Consider the following 9,743-nt stretch of genomic DNA (forward strand, 5'->3'; position numbering starts at 1 on the left):
CAATCAGAACAGTCATTTCCAGTTTTATCTTAAAGTTCTCTTCCAACAAAGGAACCCCTCTTTAAATATGGGTTACAAAAACAACCATCCTCTATTATGTTTGGAAACTGAATTTTCAAAGTAAAAATCATTAATCAGTACAGTTCAATTTTGAAAATACATTATTTTTCAGATACACAAATCGATTGGGTACATTACACATACCTTACTAAAATTCCTTAGAAATGTGAAGTATGATCCAACTAGTGTAAGTCTCGATAATCTCCAGAATTTTCTGCAAGCAACATTATTTGTATACTAGTGAAGTTTTCCCTAGAACTCCCCGTATCTAATACCTCTGAGACTCAAAGGATTGCTGTAGGAAAATATTATAAAATAGACATGAAATTTTCTTTTAATTATTCACATTTTATTACGTATGTAAATAGTGTTTCTTGGTGTTTTAGGGGGTTCCCTACTCTGTTTTATGTGGAAAACCTCATATGTTACGGATAATGAAGTCCGATGAGATTCAGTATAAAATAAAACAATTATGACAGAAAAAAATCACAATCCCTGCCACAGGGTTCTTACTTGCTACAAAGTAATAATAAGTGTCAAATATCTCTGTTATCATATGTTGCAATATTGAATAAAACGTTATGAAGGAATCTGTCACGGTGTTGCTGACATAAAGACTAAGATATCTATATACGTTATATTGATGCCTTTTATTGTTTTAGAAGCACAGTTTTCTTCAACTCATTAATAGCATAGGTCATTATTCTTGCTCTTTTTAAATGTATGTGGCTCGTGGTTTATTTGTTTTAGCACCAGTCATATATATCTATGATACAAATACAAGACAAGGCGGAAATGACTGCACAGCAGTCAATATCATTAATGTTACCCTATGTAGAACAGGCGTGCCTCACACTTGCAAAATTAAAAATAAACTGTCCAAGATGGATTAATTTGATAGATTGATTCTGAGTCATTATTTTACAATTCAAATATGCTATAGACGGTTGAGGAATTATCGGCCCTAGTTTAGATCTGTCCCACTTGTGTGGCGGCGACCCACCCGACGCGGGACTTATCAGTAGTTCCTATCTCTACCGAGTCTAGTGACGCTGACTGGGGCAATCAGCAGCCATCAACTCGTCGTAAAACGCACATATAAATGTCGTCATCATACTCCACCGTGGCAGAATGTGTAAGGTTACGTTTTAATATGTTTTAATTGGCACTAATAATGCATACCTTCTCCATGATGTATCTATATGATGAACACAGTTATTGTCAAAGTTTTAATCAGGATGAATCGATTGCACCTTAGCAATGCCAATCAGTTATAAGTTCTTGTGCTATTTACTCCAGAATTATGAAGAGTCGTATGACTACAGAACTCGAGAACGCAAAGAAAAGACTACCAGCTTCACGTTATAACTAGAACCACAGGGCGGTGCCTTAAGAAACAATTCTCATCGTATAGCACACTCTTCAGAACATTATAAATAGATATCATGTACAGGTTCCCAATACTAATATTGCTGTCCTCTTCCAGATTGCTGAGAATAAGGACACGACTCTGTTTTTCCAATTATCAAACTAAAATAATCTATTGGTATTCTATATACCACTCATTATTAATTTTGTCTATTTACCCAAATCAAAGTCATTCGATAATTCCATTAGATATCATTACACTGTAAAATCATGATCACTTAATTTTGTGAAGTTAAATTTTCTTGAATGGTGAACAAACTTGTTCGCGGGGTTTTGATTTCGTGGCCAAAGGGTGATGGCGGTTCGTTCTTCAGGTAGTTCAAATTCCCTACTGTCCGTGTCATGCAGGAAAGGAAAGCAGTAGAATTTGAAGTTACAGTCATGGTACACATAATTCAGTGGTTTAACTGAGAATGTGGGTTTGAGCCCAGCAACCACAGACCTGAGTTAATAACTTATCTATCGACAGTCTATCCGCCAAGAAATCGGCGTGCGGGGTGTGTGTGTGAATGTTGTGATCAAGGTCTGACACAATATATGTTGGCACGATAATTATGGAGCTCTCACTACTATCTAAATTAGTAATACTGAAAACACCAATGCAAGAAATTCTGATTTCTCAATATGAACGGAATATTTTTGAAGCGACGTAGAACTCCAAATGCAACTACTTCATTTCTGAATCCATTGGGGGAAGGGGGACTCAAACATAACACTGTGAATAACTTAGCAATATATTTCATGGCTATTATCTCAAGTATTTATCTATTCAGAAACGAACAAATGAGTAGGAAAACTTTGAATAAACCTTGAAATATCATAATAGTGAAATCAGGCTAGGATAATTAAAATTTGGTTGTTTGGTTTTCTTTTTTTAAATACAAATAAATATTGATATTAATAACTAGGGTTTGTTCTTTTAAATGTACTGACTTTTTGTTAGATGGAGATTGAAGTTGTTTGGTTGACCATGCCTTACTAATGAGACCAGTTTTAAGACATCTTTAAGGTTTAATTCCGGGACCTCCCAGTCTACTGAAAAAGTTTGTCAGGGAAAAACCGAGGCATAAAGCTTAAAGTATGGGACAAAAAGCATATAGCCTTTAGAAGATTGTTGAAATAATTTTTCTAGGTGAGCATTTGGATATTTTTTATTTCATTATTTACTACCTATAAAATGAGCTTCATTTGATATGTTTATGTGAAAGGTTTATTCCCTTTTAACTCCATCCCCGTAAATCCCGGCAAACAGGGACCACCCAACAACCACAAAAACCGTCTAGGGCTACAGCAATCCAGTGTAGTGTTAGGTATATCATATTCTGGCACTTAATTAAGGATAGTGTTAAACATATAAAATGAATATCATACGCGTGTATTGTCTTTACAGCGAAATAACCAATGGGCAAACGATAGGTGGTCACGTGTAAAAACTAGAATTTAAACCGTCTCCAAACATCGCGGTTTGGTCGTGTTATATGTATCTACAAATTAACAAATCAGTGATATACTAGTATTTGACGATGAAATTGAAATATATATAGGGGGAATCAAGAATGTGATAAACTTTTCAACAAAATACATAATATATTTTAATTGCAAACGAGAAAATATACCCAAGATAAAAAGGAGTTTATGAAAAGCACCAACATTAATGGGAGGAATATTTGACTGCATTTCAATTGTCTTCATGATGAAATGTGCAAAACCGTATCCTTATCAATGTAAACTGTGTAATAAAATACATTCTTTCCACTACAGAATGTACTGCTATTGCTTTATAATTAGCCTTTAAGGACGCCCTTCACATTTGATACTTTTAAAAACTTTCGCTCTTTCTTTTACCAAAATATAATGCGGTTAATGTATACCAGCAATTGTTAAACGTTATCTCATATCGATTTTAGTTCGGTTAATAATGTCATAGCGGACTTAAACAAAAATAAAACTCCTATAGGTTTTCCTTCTTACAAAATCAAAGTCCCGTACGCCAAATAATGACCCATTTCCTAAAGGTCAAATTCTGTAGGCTTTTAAGACACGTACCTCATACGTAATACGCTCAATGATACCTTTTAAAACGCTATGTACTCAGCTTCTTTATTATAAATCTGAAACTTTACATAGGTAGTGCATCTCGTTGCTATTTCATTTGAAAATACATGTGTAGACAGATAATGGTGTCTTGAAATAGGGAAAATGTTTAAACATTGAACATGCGACAATTAATTTTTAAATCGTACACATATCTATAAGAAAAAGTGGACAAGGGGAAAGTGTACTCATACAATGATTTACAGACACATAATTGAATATCAGGTCCAGTTAAATGTTTATTTAAAGGGGGAAAATCGTTTTACGAATGTATTATAAATCAAACCAGTTATGTTTCCCCAACAAATACCTGTCTTCCGCAGTGTCTTGTCAAAGAGCCGAGCTCGGTTATTTTTCATGCAGCAGGTAAATAGAGAAAATACAACGAATGATTAAAAATGTCAATTACTAAATAAATGACAACAAATTTACACAAATATGGGAATCATTGATCAACCAAAAAAAAAAATCATGTCTATGAATGCATTTTTATCAGATCCTCATATGCATGGAAGCAAATGTACTTTTGCGTTGTAAAAGGTTAGGTGGATTCGAAAAAAAGAAACATTCTTTGACCATGATGCAAATGTTTACCAAATACATCACGTCCTTTGTACGCACAGAACGCTCGGAAATCATTATCTGTAACTCCTTTACAGAGAAGTCCGCTAAATCTCGAAAGGAAAATAATCCCATCCCTTCACCTTTTCATGAAATTCAAATGCGTCATCTCATAAACCAGCATCTCTAGACTTCAGTATTACTTTTTTCACAGCTAGGTAAAGCGACATCACTTATGAGAAATTCACCCTTCTACAATCTTTAAATAAATGTAAACTTATTTTAGGATGTTAACAAAATACTACAGTTACTAAACAACATACATATAACGGAAATCAAATCTCTTATGGTATATACGAGAAATAAAACGTCTATAGGTCTTCAAAACTTCCATAAACTATAAAGCCTTTAAAAAATACAATAGGATTTTTAATTTGCTTATAGCTTGCTACCTGTGGAAGGAATTTTGAAAGTCTCAAAATAATTTTGTTAAAATTAATAGGATTTTTCCCAACTCAAAAGTATATTTTTCACTTGTCTGGTGAGTCACCTGTGACAAAGGGATTTTTAAAGTACATTTATGTGTAGAAATGACGCCTTCTATTCTCCCGAAAAGGGAAGGGATGGCAAGGATGCATAAAATATCTACGAAGACATAGACCAGTCAGAAATTGCATTGTTTTGTGAGTTAACTTTACTGATGTGGAAAAAAAAACCAACCCACCGACATCTTATCTAAATACTTAAAATATATCGAGTGTGAAATTTGGTGTTTTTACAAATTCAAGCATTCATTTTGTTAAATTATCATTTGAATTATTTATCAAGCTTCTTGCTTACAGTTCTTTTCATGATAACATAGAAAAACAAAAATGTCTATGGTACAAAATAGCCACACTACGATGGTTTACCGGTTGCAAGGTACGTCTTGGGCTACAGAGATGTCAATGGAATTTTTGTACGCCCTTAACATAGTGTTAAAGACTTAACATAGTGTTAAAGACTTGACATAGTACGAAAGAAATGTAGACTGATTTTCTGTATGACATAAACAATAGCACTACGAACTGTAGATTTGTTCTTTGCACGCCCTTCATATAATATTAAATAATTTGAAAATATTGTCACCGCATAAGATTGCACGATATAGAAATTGTAATCATTGCCAAGTCTCACCATGAGTTACAGTAAATATCAAAATTGCCGTAGAGCAAAAGGAGCTATGTATGTTGTAGACATTTTGTTTGTATGTTCAGGCTGTTTAAAGGTAGTTTACCCCCATCACTATCAATGTATCATGGATGCGGGGTTGTTTTAAAGCAAAGAATTGCGAGAACTGAGTCGGTGTGATTCATGCGATTGATTCACCCTTTCTTGTGGAACTAGGGGCTATTTTAAAGAACGATGTGTGGCAGTGGCTATTTTCCGAACCGAACTCAACTTTTGAAAGAGAAGTTCATATATATAATTCGCAATCAAACTTAGGAACACAGTTTCATTTCAAAACGGTAAAATGAAATTCTTATTTATTTTCAATATTTCTAATATCATGAAAGACGTTGTAGGTTTAGTTGTTTTATTTGCGTGATCTGACACCAATTACTAATACAATGTTGACTAAATACGTGAAAATGGTTCTTAGCTATTTCCAAACCAATATTTGGCTAAAACATGTAACTCTTATCAGTTTTACAGAATAAATTGCAGTAAATTTTATGGCGTCATAGACACAATTGGATATAGCACCACCCCCACCCCCAATACTTGAATTATTTAGATGGACATTAGACGATTCAATCATTTTAAATAATTCACCTGACATAACTATCTTAGTAACACACCGTTGATGCTTAAATCTTCCCAGTATATCTGTCGGTACAGGCGATTCTAATCATTATATAAAAACCCAAAATTTGAATGTCAAGAAATCTAATATAAATAATAAATTTTGACACATGATATTTGCATTTAAAATATGACATAATGTCCATGGGCCTTACCGGTCACCTGAGTAAATGCATTTTCGATCTTTAGAAATCAATGTGTTACCTGTGTGCATTTTAAATAAACACTTCTCCATTTTTATGCTTCATTTCCAGGAGTAAAGACTTCCTAAAATATATTACATTTTCAACATACAATCAACTAAATCCCATCCTGGAACCTTAATCCTGAACTCAGGGGTATTATAATGAAGCATACAAACAGTTCTGTTTCAAGTCAAGGAGTAAAGAATATTTTTAAAGAATATATTGCATTAACATATTGTCAACTAAGCCTCACCCTGGGACTTAATACGCAGGGTCATGAATTTTACATTGCTTATCATTATCGTACAAAACGTTTTTCTGGTTCATGTCCAGCAGTAAATAATATTTTCTGTTACATTTTCAATACATAATGTTTACGACCAACTAAGTCATATCCTGGTACCTGAACCCTGGGGACATAAATTTCATATCTGTCGACACAATTTTGGAACAGGACTCAATGCTCATTATAATTATACAAACATTTTGTCTCTTTAATGTTTAGACGCAAAGAACAATTTCTTTGATGCAAGGTGAAGATAACGAACAGTGATCAATCTCATAACTCCTACAAGCAATACAAATTAGATAGTTGGGCAAACACGGACCCCTGGACACACCAGAGGTGGGATCAGGTGCCTAGGAGGAGTAAGCATCCCCTGTTGACCGGTCACACCCGCCGTGAGCCCCATATCCTGATCAGGTAAACGGAGTTATCCGCAGTCAAAATCAGTGTGCCAAGAACAGCCTAACAATCGGTATGAAACACGTCAGACAGCAGTCGACTTAATGATATGTTGTTTTGACGAACTAGATCGTTATAACGACCATATAATTTGCGAAATGCTGACCTCAATCGAGACTGTTGATACCCCTGTACCATCAACTTGTTTGTCAGTTGCTAGCCTCGATTTAAAAACAGACTATACACAGAACAAGCTCTTGCGTATCGAATCAGTTGAGAGATATAAACACCATATGCAGGTGATAATGTAGACTTGCTCAAGTCTCTATGTTTAATAATCATTGCTCTCTTTAATACTTTTGTTTGGTGATATTTAAGTATGGTAGAGAGCAGATATTTAGACTTTTGAAACAGAAAAATTTGAACGAAATGATAAAGTAATAAAAACAACAAAGAGACTTGAGCAAGTCTAGTGATAATGGAATATTGCTACATAAATATGGGAAGGTGACGATGGAGTCATACAGTTGAGTTGTCAGTTTGCCGTTAATGTCTACTTTCAATGAAATATCTAAGTATGAAGCAGAAGTGGATGACTATGTGGTGTCTTTTATTTCGAGCTCACAGGGATATATCGAATCGACATATGAATGAAAGTTATTATTGTTAATAGACAAAACGTCGTCGGTATATCTAAATGTCGAACTGAAGGCCACACCAAGAGATGTTTTCTTCTCACGTAATTTTTTAAAAATAAATTCTGCTTCATATGAATATAGAAACAGGTCAGCTAACAAAGGAGCACAATTCGTGCCCATGGGAATTCCAACAGACTGTTGGAAAACTTGATCACCAGAAACCAGGAAGATATTGTCAATGAGGAACTCTAGCATATTTTTATTTCAACTTCAGAATACTTGTGCGTGGAATCAGAGTGGTGTTTAACAAAGTAAGTTTTTGATATAATGCATAATCAATATACGGACAACTTCAACCTACTCTAGGGCTTGAACCAAGGAATCATGAATTCGGTAGATTTGGGCGCAATGCTCAACATCTGGCCTCCCTCATGTTAAGAAATAACAATATTTTCTAAGACATTATTATCTGTTATAAAGAACCTGTTGGGTCTAATGCTGTCTGACGTATTTCATAGCAATTGTCACATGAATTAATTTTCACATATGATATGCTTTCCTGATCACGATTTAGGGACCACGTCGGTGTGAACGGTCCACAGGAGATGCTTACTCTTCCTAGATACCGGATTCCACTTTTGGTATGTCCAGGAGTCTGCGTTTGCCCTTCCAAATTTTGTATTCTTTATAGGAATTACGAAATTGATCATTGTTCGTTACATGTATCATAACCTTTTCATAAAATGCATTTTTAATACATGGCTATCTTAGCCCCACCCTCAATCCAGGGGTCATGAATTTTACAAGTTTGGGTTCATTGTTTATTATAATATGCCAATAGTTTGACTACTTGATATCAAGAAGTAAAGCGATCTTTAACGATTACAAATATTTTTATGGATTTGGCCACACCCCTCACAACCAAGGGAAACAGGCTATGAAATTTGCAATCTTTATATCCCTTGATCTATAGATGTTAAATACCAAAATTTATTCAGCAAATTTCAGGGAAGAAGATAAAAATGTTCAAAAGTTTACAACCAACGCACAAACATAGATACCAATAGGTTATCTGAGTGACGCAGGTGACATATAAAAATCATTTAAAATATTTCATTATTATAACGCAATATTCGTTTTTTAATTTGTTATAATCAGGTCACTGACTAAATATTGGAAAATAGTATCGTCCAAATCTTTGCGTTGTAAAGCAAGCGGACCGAATTTAGGAATAACCTTTGTATATCATATTTTTTACGTTCTGTACATTATAATTGTATAAGTACACATTCAATTATAGTATCGGTAGCCGATGAAAGTAACCATTGATTTTCCATGGTAAAACCCCAGACAATCTAGAATGCATTGGGGAAAACTATCAAATTATGTATGAAGCATTGATATACCCCATACCTTAAAAACTTCAAGCAGTTAGGAATGGAATTTCTACAACGATATCTTTTGGTTTAAAAAATATTTGATGCACTTTTTACAGCGATATAATTATCATCCTCTACAAATTGATTAATAACATATTTTTAGTGTATCTTCATAAAATGTTAAAAGGACGACAATTGTACACGATTCAGACTGACCCTTCCACCACAAATAAAATTGTACATGTATCTTCGATTTCAGCGTAAAGAAAACGGTAAGATTTCATGCTTATTGAACACTGATCTTAAAAAGTTCGTAGTAATGAAAACATGGCAATTTGTTTAGAATCTGCCCATAATTACATTGAACTTACCTGAATTTCTATGGCTTCAATCTTGATGGCGTCTTAAATAAGGCGTTTTCTGTCATGTATTGCAAACTTGCAGAAAAGAAAATTAAACAGATGAATTCCAAGGAGACTGTCAAAGAGCACGTAGAATGTAATTTCATATTCTGGGAAGGTGGTGTTGGCGGATATTCCCCATTTCAACACGGACATTCCTAAATTTGAGAAAAATCAAAATATATTTTTATATCCAGGATCTTAAATGGCTTTTGTCTTGTTTAGCAATGTTATAATCCAAATCTAATACAACTGTATATAAATTAGTTCTAATATCCCAATAGTTATCACCAAACGAAAATTAGACCTTCAAACGGTCTATTGGAATTCCCAAAGGCACAAATTGTGTTCCATCATTAGCTGACCTTTTAATATGCTTATCAGGCAGAATTTATCAAAATGCTTCTACGGGAGAAGAACTCACTTGCTTTGGTCATTTAGATATATCGATGTACTATCTATTAAAA

At 34.1% G+C, this 9,743-nt stretch overlaps 1 protein-coding gene across 1 annotated transcript in view; it reads right to left on the reverse strand.

Moving 5' to 3' along the window:
* Positions 1-327, reverse strand: part of LOC125683318 (homeobox protein abdominal-B-like) — a 136,486-nt gene extending 136,159 nt beyond the window's left edge. The window contains exon 1 of the mRNA XM_048924354.2: positions 205-327. The gene's annotated coding sequence lies outside the window, so the exon portion shown is untranslated. The remainder of the gene's footprint in view (positions 1-204) is intronic.
* Between the last annotated feature and the right edge of the window lie 9,416 nt (positions 328-9,743).

Source organism: Ostrea edulis, chromosome 6 (genome assembly GCF_947568905.1).
Source record: "Ostrea edulis chromosome 6, xbOstEdul1.1, whole genome shotgun sequence".
Classification (NCBI taxonomy): domain Eukaryota; kingdom Metazoa; phylum Mollusca; class Bivalvia; order Ostreida; family Ostreidae; genus Ostrea; species Ostrea edulis.